Source organism: Neofelis nebulosa, chromosome 14 (genome assembly GCF_028018385.1).
Source record: "Neofelis nebulosa isolate mNeoNeb1 chromosome 14, mNeoNeb1.pri, whole genome shotgun sequence".
NCBI lineage: Eukaryota > Metazoa > Chordata > Mammalia > Carnivora > Felidae > Neofelis > Neofelis nebulosa.
Window position 1 is genome coordinate 72,069,258 of NC_080795.1, and position 11,895 is coordinate 72,081,152.

Genomic DNA, 11,895 nt, shown 5'->3' on the forward strand with positions numbered 1-11,895 from the left:
AAACACTCATGATCCAACCTCCCACCAAGTGGATCCCTTTCCAAATGTTTTTTCCTGTATCTATATAAAGATAATGCATATATTTTTATAGAAATGGCTCCTAGACTGTAATCTGCTGTGTTTCATTTCACAGTATATCTTAATCACCTTTCCTTAATAAAGATACTTCTGCTGCCTTGCTGTTAAAGGTTCTGGAACACTCAGCCGTGTCACTGCACCACAGAGTATTTAACACATCTCCCAGTGTTAAACTAAAGGGGAGGTTTCTTCAATGTCAGTAAAGGTAAAATGTTTTAATACAGCACTTCCCTCTTGACGAGCTTCCCGTTTTTTCCTCTGTGTTTGTATTGCTTTAGTTAGAGCTTGTATTTGTACAGAACCACACTCCCTACCGCCCATTCACCACCTGGAGTTATTAGAGTCCCCATCAGCTGGAGAAGCAAGATTGTTTGCAGCCGGCAAAGGTGACGTGTGACGAAGCCAGGGCGATGTCTCGGAGTTCAGTTTGGGAATCTGCTGCTGATACAGGCGACAGAAAGAAAGAGCACCTTTTCTTGCCAAGATTTTAATGTAAAAAGAGGAAGAGACTTTCGGCAAGCCTTCACTTCCCCCTCCCAAGCCCTGCCCAGGGGCAAAGTTGCTCCCTGGAGGGATGGGCTGGTTCCCAGGGTTTACCGAGGTCCTAAGCAGTCTGTGGCCCAAAGCCCACTGCACCACTTAGAGACAAAGAACTGGCTGCAGAAAAACCCAAGAGGGCACGCTCGGGATGCACTGTCCTTTTCCACAAGCAGCAAGTGCAGCCCATGGCGTGGTTGAGAAGCCACTCGGCATTTTCCAAAAAAAAAGTGTTAATGTTTGTTTATTTTTGAGAGAAAAAGAGAGAGAGAGACAGAGCATGAGTGGGGGGAGGGGCAGAGAGAGAGGGAGACACAGAATCCCAAGCAGGCTCCAGGCTCTGAGCTGTCGGCACAGAAGCCGATGCGGGGCTCCGGCTCACCAACCGTGAGATCATGACCTGAGCCAAAGCTGGGCGCTTAACTGAGCCACCCAGGCCCCCTGCCACTTGGCATTTTTGGCTCTGACGGTGGTCAGGTCACTGCCCTCCGGAAGTAAGGACCTTGCCACACAGACACAACAGACCCCATTCCAGCAGGACTAGTTAGAGCTCAAGGGCACTGGCTGCCTTGCCCCCCTGCCACCCCCACCATGGCTGGGCCACCTTACCAAGCTGTGCAGGCACAGGAGGGGGTCACCTGAACAAGGGGGCAAGATGTCATCAAATCAGAAATGGCACCGGAAGACAGGAGGGAGAGAAACAGCTGGTGGGGGCATCTGTTCCTGGACCTCAAGTCATTGTGACCCAGAAACCCAAACAGAGGTCCATCTCTGCTGCCCCACCCATCTTAATACAGCTCTCCATCCAAGTTAGAGGAAAAACTTTCCCTGTAAAGAACGAGAATCCCCTAATTGTGTCAGGGGTCATGAAGTTAATCCATGCCATTTTAAAAAGCTTCTTCATGGGGTGCCTGGGTGGCTCAGTCGGTTAAGCACCCAACTCTTGGTTTTGGCTCAGGTCACGATCTCGCAGTTTGTGGGTTCGAGCCCCATGTCGGGCTATGCGCTGACAGTGCAGAGCCTGCTTGGGATTCTCTCTCTCTCCCTCTCTCTGCACCTCCCCTGCTTGCGCTCTGTCTCTCTTTCAAAATAAATGAGAATAAACTTTAAAAAAATAATAATAATAAAAAATAAAAAGCTTCTTTGTGTGTTTTACAGAAACACCATGGTTGGAGAAAAGAGACGGGTTTTTCTTGAAATTTAATGGCAGGATGGAACTACCACCACTGGATACCTCGGCTCGACTGCTTAGTTTCTGCCGGTTTTGAACAAAATGATTTCCACCCATCTTTATAATGACAGTTTTCAGTTGAGAGAATTAGGCACCAGGAATGTATTTCACTGGAGGTCACAAAGCTACTAAGACAGGGAGTCAGGATTTGACGCAGGTATGAGCAGCTGGTTACGTGGCCCAAGTCATACTGCCTTTCTTGCCTCCCGTTCGTTTTTCTCTCTACAACATTAATTAACTCATTCAGTGTCCAAGCTCCATCTAAAATATTAGGCTACTTGGGGCGCCTGCGTGGCGCAGTCGGTTAAGCGGCCGACTTCAGCCAGGTCACCATCTCGCGGTCCGTGAGTTCGAGCCCCGCGTCAGGCTCTGGGCTGATGGCTCGGAGCCTGGAGCCTGTTTCCAATTCTGTGTCTCCCTCTCTCTCTGCCCCTCCCCCGTTCATGCTATGTCTCTCTCTGTCCCAAAAATAAATAAAAAACGTTGAAAAAAAAAAAAATTTAAAAAAATAAATAAATAAAAAATAAATAAATAAAATATTAGGCTACTCATTTACAATACCACCTAATTCACCATTATTGGGATTTTTTTAATTAATTAATTTATTTTTTAATTTAAGTAATCTCTATACCCAACACGGGGCTCGAACTCCTGACGCTGAGATCAAGAGTCCCATGCTCCACTGACTGAGCCACCCAGGTGCCCCTAATTCAACATTATGATGAGGATTAACTAAAGCAACAGATGGAATGTATGAAATTGCTAACATTCAACCACTTTTCACCCTAAAAACATTGATGACATACAGTTAAACCTAATATGTCAACATTCTTGGACAACTCTTAAGTGTTTAAATGAAACTGCATGGCTGACTATCTTGCTTTTTGAAATTTGCAGCTTTAGTATTCAAACCCATAAGGCAGTACATCATGGTGACTAAGAACACAGACTCTAGACAGACAGACCTGAGTCTGAATCCCTTCATTTAGTCATCTGTAAAAAATAGGAAAGTCACGGTACTCACTGTCAGAATTAAGTTATTTCACGTAAAGCACTTAGCACAGTGCTTTACAAATGTTAAGTGCTCGATAAATATTAGCCTTTTCTATTATTATTATTGCTGTTATTATTAACTTGCTTTCATTCAGATGGTTTTGGTATAAAGCTGCCCATTGTAGCATTATTTATAATAAAAACCAGAAACAAATTCAATTTCCCACAACAGGGAAACAGCATACCAGGGTTCTGAAAGAACTGTCTTTAGAATTAAAGAAAATCAATTCAATTAAGATTTAACAGCCCCTGCTTTGCCACTCAGGGGCTGTATAATTTTGAGCCAGTCTTGTCTCTTCTCTGGACCTGTTTTCCTCACCTCAAAAATGAATGGTTTACTCTCAATGATTCATAAGTTCTCTCCAGATTTAAAGTGTACAGTCCTAAGGCTCTAAATGCTGTAAATAAAATATAATCCATCAATATCAAGGATAATATACAACCCCCAAGTACACACAAAGATAGTAGCAACATGAGAAAATATTTTATAAATACTGCCAACCTTCTTCAACCCTCCTGTTTTTTTCTGTAACAGCAGTCACCTCCTAAGAGAATTTGTAGTATGTTTATTGTCTCTCTCCACAAAACAGGTGGAAACTTCCAGGAAAGCAGGGAATTATGTCTGGTTTGTTCACTGATGTATGTACCCCCAGCCATTACAGCAATGCCTGGCACAGAGTAGAAGCTCAATTAACATTTGCTGATTGAAAATTTGTGAACATTCTGGGGCACCTGGGTGGCTCAGTCAATTGGGCGTCCGACTATGGTTCAGGTCATGCTCTCACGGTCCGTGGGTTCGAGCCCCGCGTTGGGCTCTGTGCTGACAGCTCAGAGCCTGGAGCCTGCTTCAGATTCTGTGTCTCCCTCTCACTTTGCTCCTCCCCCACTCATTTTCTCTTTCTCTCTCTCTCTCTCTCAAACATGAATAAACATTAAAAAAAATTTTTTAATAAAGAAAATTTGTGGACATCCTAAAAGAGCAAAGTACAAAACTGTATATATAACAGAATGCCACTAATATACAATACGCACCCCCATGGGAAACTGGCAGATAGGATCAGAGAGGTTAAAACAGGATGAGGGAGTAGGGATGAAATTTTTTTAAGTTTCCCTCAATGTTTTGAACAATTTTGTTTTAAAAGACAGCATTCAACAAAGCATGTAGACAGAAGAAAGATGTAGAGAAATAGATGAAGTGACCAAGGACAAGTGACCAAGGACAAGTGACCTCTGACAGAGAGCAGTAAGGAAGGGCAGGAATATGGAAACAGAATCACAGGGGCAGAAAGAAAACTAGGTAAGAAGATGCAGAAAAGAAAAGCCCATTTATCTTAGACTTTTAATTACAAGCTAGCATCTCTTATTTTTTTTTTTTTTTTTTAATGTTTATTTATTTTTGAGAGAGAGAAAGAGCATGCAAGCAGGGGGACAGAGAGAGAGGGAATCACAGAATCCAAAGCAGGCTCCAGGCTGCGAGCTGTCAGCACAGAGCCCGACATGGGGCTCGAACGCACCAACCATGAGATCATGACCTGAGCCAAAGTCCGATGCCCAGTTGACTGAGCCACCCAAGTGCTCCTACAAGCTAGTATCTCTTAAACTTTCCCCAAGTTGATAGAATTTCCCCATCAATTCCCTCAATCGACGGAAGCTTTGGTGAATTTGAGCACAAAGGCGCACTTGGGGCTGTTACCTGTTAACGTTTTGTTTGTTTTGAGAAACAGAACAGAGCATGATCAGGGGAGCAAGCAACATACAACTGCCAAAGAAATGATATAGACATATGGCCTGGAGAATTTAAGGGAAAGAATACTTCCTTTGGCTTTGGGGAGTTAGAGGAGAAGAGTCAAGAAGTTGTTCTCGGAAGGCCTGGTGTCCTGAATTGTACCAACTCACAGGGACCTTAGTGCTGTTTGCGGCCTCAATCTTGAACCTTTCACCCTTGCATTTGATCACACATTACAGAGGAAGAGGGATGGAGTCTGAGAATCTGAAGCAGGCTCTGCACTGTACAGCAAAGAGCCAGATATGGGGCTTGAACTCATGAATCGTGAGATCATGACCTGAGCTGACGTCGGATGTTTAACCGACTGACCCACCGAGGCGCCCCCATCACAGATTACTCTTAATGCCTCCAGCCTCCCCAACTGCTTTCCTGAGCTCCTCATCATGTCCATACATTTGAACTTTGAGCAAACTGGGTCAGATGCCCCACTATGAATGATCAGGACCCTGTGCTTCTCCTTTATAGCACATACATAATTGCAATCGCATGGTGATTTGTGTACTTCCTTAAACACTGGGAGCCCCACAAGGGCAGAGATCAGGCTGTGTTGTCACCACTGTAACCCCAGTGCTAGCACAGAGCTCGTGCAAACAGGTGCAGCTCGTCACAGAGATGGCATTGGTCCAGCGTTAACCTAGTCCCAGGGACTTACCCCAACTCCAAAATCCCAACATGGACACAACCCTAAAATCAGTAAATCAGATAAGCAACCCAAGGAGGTGAGATGTAAACTCTCCCCAACGTAGCCACAATGATTAGGTCACTAGCTGTGGAACCAACCGGTTGCAATATAGACCTTTAGAAAGAACAATGGGGATGTCAAACGTGAGCTAACAGTGTGAAAAAACGTTTGAGTTTTGAGGCTACAGAAGAAAAGACATTGCAGAAGATTCAAAAAAAACAAACAAACACAACACCTTTGTGAAAGAGAACCAGTATGGTCCAAGTTATGAAGCAGCTTAACTGGCTCGGCTAGCTTCTTCTCTAAAATCATGGTGCTGGGGCGCCTGGGTGGTTAAGTGTCCAACTTCAGCTCAGGTCATGATCCCGCGGTTCATGGGTTTGAGCCCCGCATCAGGCTCTGTGCAGACAGCTCAGAGTCTGGAGGCAGCCTGCTTTGGATTCTGTGTCTCCCCCTCTCTCTGTCCCTCCCCTGCTCACACTCTGTCTGTCTCTCTAAAAACTAAACATTTACAAAATAGAAAAAATAAAACCCTGGTGCTGATTTCATTGTAGAATACACGTTTAATGAGAAAGCATCTCTCTTTCAGCTTTGATGCACAAAGGTAGAGAGGAGAATGGTTGTTCTTGTCCAGGCCTTGGTCTTATCTAAACCCACAGCCCCAGAGAAAATGTCTGCCGTATCCATTTCAGCAGGTACTTAGCATTTTTATTTAATAGGCCACTTGCATTAATGAGTACCTGATGAATCACCTAATTTTAAACATGTAGGGAACCTTGAAATTCACCCTCAATCCAACATTTACACTTAAGAAAAACCAACAGCCCAAGAGAGGCTCAGAGGCATCTCACAGGTACACAATCCCAAGGCCTGGACTCAGGGAGAGTCAGAGAACTGCTGAGTTCACGTCCAAGGGTTGGATCACTGAGGCGTCAACAGAGCCCTGTAAAAAAATCTCTTCTTAATCAGCAGTGTATATTTGGTGCGGTGTCTGGTGTGATCTTTCGGGGGAAAGGAGGTCAATTAAAGCATTATGCTTTCTTGGCCCCTCATTACACACAAATCTCTTCCAAAGTCAAAAACAAAAGTTAATAGACATGTACCAAATGATAAAGAAACAAGTGGAAATGCAGGCTGTCTGGGACTTCTCAATCACCCATAGGAGTGGAGAATGGCTTCTTTCTTGGTAGTAATACTAAGCTAGTTATAGAGTTCCTATAATTACTATTTCCTGCTGTTGTGCCTTTGTCTGTGCTGTTCTCTGTGCTATGAACACCATTCCAGACACTACCATACCTCCCGGACAAACTCCTATCTACCCACCAAGACTGCAGTCAGGCTTCTCTGGATGCTGGATAAGCATCTCACCATCACTAAGTTCCTGTTATTACCTTACAGTAACACACGGCCCTACTGATGCCTGACAATCCTTCAAGGAAGTGTCAAGACTAGCAAATGGTATGAGGTTTGTAGAGTACCGTGTATCCCATTGAGGAAAGCACTACAAACACACAAGGTAATGTTTTATTAATCTACTTAACCTGATTTCCTTGAAACACAGAGAGTGATTTTGATGGATGAATCAACCAACCCAAGATTAATAGCTTGGTTTACTACGCTCATTTCTCTTTCCAAGCCACAAGCCAAAATAAACTCACTCTCAATTTATAACTTTGCAAAACGTGCTCTCGCGTATCGACTCCTGAATCCACTGTGGTTATTAAAAGCGTGGTTGCATCCAGCAGGACGGGCCAGGTTACGCTGTGGTAACAAACAGCCCCGGGGTCTCGGCCCCAATGATGACCACAGTGGTCATTCTGGGATCGACAGGATGAGACCAGCAATTCCATCTTTCTGGACTATACCTGACAATCTGGACTGAGCAGCTCTGTGGCTGACATCAGTTTAACAGATACGATCTCCTCTCTTCCTTCTCCAACCACCTACAGAGCTGTCTTGCAGGGCTGCAGTGTGGATTAGATGTGACAGTGTTTGTTATATACCCAGGCTACTGCCCAGCAGACAAGCAGCGGTCAGTTAACGATAATGATAGCTAGTATCAATATCATTGCCATTATCCCTATTCCTCTCCAAATAATAATCATGATGTTATTATTAAAATTCTCATATGGTTCTTGAAACTGTCTGCACACTGGAATCACCCAGAGAGTTTAAAATCTATTAATGCTGTGTCCCACCCCCAGAGTTGGTAAATTAATTCATTTAGACTATGTCCTGAAGGCTTTGGAATTTTATCTTATCTTATCTTATCTTATCTTATCTTATCTTATCTTATCTTATGTCAATGAGAGAAAGAGAGAGCATGCAACTGGGAGAGGGGCAGAGAGAGAGGGAGACAGACAGAATCCCAAGCAGACTCCATGCTGTCAGTGCAGAGCCTGTTGTGGGGCTCAAACTCACAAACCATGAGATCATGACCTGAGCCAAAGTTGGACACTTAACCGACTGAGCCACTCAGCCACCCCTGGGCTTTGGAATTTTAAAAGATCCCCAGGTGATTCTAATGTACAGACAAGTTTGAGAACCACTGTCCCACAGGCACCCATGTTCATATCTATTCTTACATATATTTGCATGTGCGTGCATTCACACAGGTGCATATACAAGCTGGCCAGGTTCCACGAATCCTATGTGGTGGTCACATCAGTCAGGATGAGTTAGGTTATGCTGTGTAACAAAGAGCCCCTAAATACCAGTCCTAGTGACAACCACGGTAGTCACCCTCTACAGTCAACAAGGTGAGCCCAGCAATCCCACCTGACAGCTAAGCCTATGCATCTACCCTCATGTCTTTCCTGTTTCCTCTTTTTACTTCACACTTTTTCTAAGGTCCAGTTTAACAAGTTTGCCAGGCCCAGCATAAATCAGAAGCAAAAAAATATACTGGCATGGACAGACTGTTCAGAGGAGGACCACTGAAGACTATGTAATGGAGACTATGCTTCATTCATCTATCCCCAGGCCCTGAAACATGGTAGGCAACCTAATATAAATCCATTATTATCCATAGTAGCCTGAAAAAAAAAATGGAAAGCAGACACAAGAACTCAAAAAGCACAGCTGCTAAGCTGAAAGTCTTATATGTCAACTTGGCACTGACCACCATTTTGATTTCCCCATTTTTGTTAATTTCCCTCAGGATGAAACTATATCCAGTGGGATGGAAGTGAGGTCAGGAGATCTGTGAACAGACCAGTGTTCTTTCAGTGGGCAGCAAAGTGCACGACACGCATGGTAGGTTAGGGAGCAGTAAGAACAGGTCATTTGGGGGCACCTGGGTGGCTCAGTCAGTTGAGCAGCCGGATGACTTTGGCTCAGGTCATGATCCCACGTTTCGTGAATTCGAGCCCCACATTGAGCTCCCTGCTGTCAGCACAGAGCCCGCCTCAGATTATCTGTCCCCCTTTTTCTCTCTGCCCCGCCCCTACTTGCTCGTGAGCGTGCTCTCTCTCTCTCTCTCTCTCAAAAGTAAATTGAAAAAAAAAAAAAAGGAACACAGACATTTTGCCAGCAGCACACACATGAGTTATGGTAAACCATCTCCTGCTCTGCTGGATGTTCTATCTCTGCAGAGTCTGGAGAAAACCAAAAAACCCAGTTCATATGCCCTTGTTTTGGGGACAGTTTAAGAATCACACTGGCTTTACATAAACTCTTCATCAAAACAAATATATTCTGTATTTTGAATACATGAGTTCTCTAGAGCCCAGGGGAAAGAAGCATTGTATACGATTACATAATAGTTACCCTACTACTTTAAAACCAAGTGGAAGTCTTAGGCAGCCAAGTCAGAAGGGGAGAGAAATCATTTTTGTAAAATTATCTGAATGCAACCATCTCTTCTGATGCATTGGAGTTGACAATGGTTCTGCTCTTCTCAGAAGCTCATTCAATTATAGGTTGCTTATCTGGACCTGGGAGAGTTTTCCTCCCATCTAGAGTTAGTTAAGGAAAAGAAAAAAAAAAAAAAAAAAAGCAGGCAGAATTCCGCTAATAAAAGTCTGAAATGAAAAGTGGTAACTACTCCCAAGGCCCTGCTTATTGTAGAGGAGTCATTAGACAAACCTTTGTAAGGTCCCTGTTAACGATCTATTTGCTCTGCAACCGTCACAAGAAGGAGAAGTAGGGAATGTGGGATGCACAGCCTCAAAACACCTCACTCTCTTAGACGTGTGGCTGTTGGCAAGCAACTTAACCTCTCTGAACTTGTTTGCTCATCTGTGAAATGGAAATACCTACTCGACATGGACAGTATAAGAACTAACTGAGGAAAACGTATAAAGTGCCTAGCGTTCAAAAAATGTAGTAAATGCCTTTCCTCTGATCGCTGCCAAAGTCTCAGAGTGCTCACTACAATGTGGAGCTTTTTAAGAGAAAGGCCTTTTCTTTCTTTTTTTTTTTTTTTTTTTAAGAGAAGGGACCTTGCTGTTCCTCCTACGCGCCCACATCCTACACACTGCCCCCCTTAAGAGACTGTAGTTGCCTCTTCAACATCATTTCTTCCCACCAAGCAGCATCCTTCTGTCATTCGGTCCTCATTCCCAGTTCCAGGGATGGGGCCTGACTGATCTAAGGCAATCAATGTTATCCTACTTCCTCCGCCGCCATGATGGTTTGAGATGGATCATCCTCAGACGATGACCCAACCAGAAGGGAGCTCAGAAATTTTGTGCTATGGCCCTGGGGAGAGATGGCAGCTCTCCCCCCGTGGATGTGATCAAACAAACACGTGGGCTGAGAAGTACCAGCAGCCAGACCACCACGTTAGACAGCTCTGCTCTGCACTTCCTGGAGCACACCTAATTTTCCTGAGGTCTGCTGGTGTTGGAACAATACAGAAGCCCTGCTGGCAACCCTCTCACTACTATGAAGGGAGTCAACCTGAGAACAAAGCCAACAGACACAAGGGCAGAGCCCAGAGGATCACAAAGAAATGAAGCCAGAGCCCTGATCAAAGCGTACCCGAAACCTATCCCACTTCTTCACCTTTTGGTTATGTGAACCACTCAACTGTTCCCATCAATTATCCAGTTTGAACTAGGCTTTCTGTCCCTTACAACTCAAAGCACCCTAACTGACACATCCTCATGCATGGCTGAATGAATCACCGAGCAAGAGATTATGCAGAAACATCATCACTCTTCCGAAGATTTAACTCAGATTTCAAGTTTCCTGGGAGCAGGAGCCCTCACTGGTCTTGGTCAGCCAGCATCCCAGGCTTAAGAGAGTTTCTGGACACAGGCCCTCAATAAATACTTCTTTAAATAGGTGAATGGGATGAACTAACAATATCACCCGGAATTTCAGAACCTTTTAAAACCCTACACTCCAGATGTATCTGGATCAGAGGAACGTGATGAGGGGGCTGAGAGCCATCAGTAAGGCCTGAGCTCAAATCACAGATCCAGCTGGACGTCAGCGTCCTCCCCTGCCAAATGAGCATATTAATACCTACCTTCCTGGGCAAGGAGAGCCATGCAAACACACCCAAGGTTGCATTCCAGAAATAGGTATGTGCCTCTTTCTTTTGGCTAACACTGTTTCATATCGTGAGTTCTAGTCTGAGGTTGAGGAAACGGGATCATCACGTGGACACAATGTGGGCCAAACTGCAGATCACCCAGCAGAGCCAGGCCTGGGAGGGCGAGGACAGGTAATGTGTACCCCGAGCCTCCCACCCCTCAACATACTGCCATTCCCTTCAGGAAAGGGACCTTGGGCAGAGGGCATATATCAACAAGGCCTTCCAGCCGCGACGCTTCCTCTTTGCTTTGCTGGTAGCTTCCTGACAGAAGCTGGGGACTGGGACCAGAGCAATCGGCAGTCCCCGCGCATCCCTAGCTGCTGCTGACCTAACCATTTACTGGTGAGGTGGAGCTCAGCTACACGGTCAGCTGCAGGAGGGTAGGGGCCTTGCCTCGTTCACCGGTACAGCCCAGCACCCAGAATGCACTCAGTGAAAGATCACCTGAGCACACGGGTGAAGGAGTGAGTGGATGCACAAAGTGACGAAATCAGGATTCTCAGAAGAGAACAGTAGTAAAGCCCTATTAGCGCTCAGACTGCTGATTTTGAAGCTGGCAAACCCAACGCCCAGAAAATGAGAGGCTGGCACCTGGGGACTCAATTCTGGCCCTAGGACTCCCGTGCCTAGGTCTGAGCCACAGATCCCTTCTCTGACAAATAACCATTATCAAGATTAAATAAGAATTTTTTTAATGTTTATTATTTTTGAGAGAGAGACAGAGCGTGAGCAGGGGAGGGGCGGGGGGGGGGGGCGCACAGAATTGGAAGCAGGCTTCAGGCTCTGAGCTGTCAGCACAGAGCCCCAGGCGAAGCTCGAACTCAAGAACCACGAGATCATGACCTGAGCTGAAGTCACTAGATCATGACCTGAGCTGAAGTCAGACGCTTAACCGACTGAACCACCCAGTGGCTCAATTTTTTTTTAATGCAGCTACACAGAGGGAGAAAAGGTTGACAGAATATATAGCAAGATATTAATAA

At 45.1% G+C, this 11,895-nt stretch overlaps 1 protein-coding gene across 11 annotated transcripts in view; it reads right to left on the reverse strand.

The window, feature by feature from the left end:
• The window catches only part of CYRIB (CYFIP related Rac1 interactor B), a 148,948-nt gene that overhangs the window by 86,134 nt on the left and 50,919 nt on the right, over nucleotides 1-11,895 (reverse strand). The window lies entirely within an intron of this gene.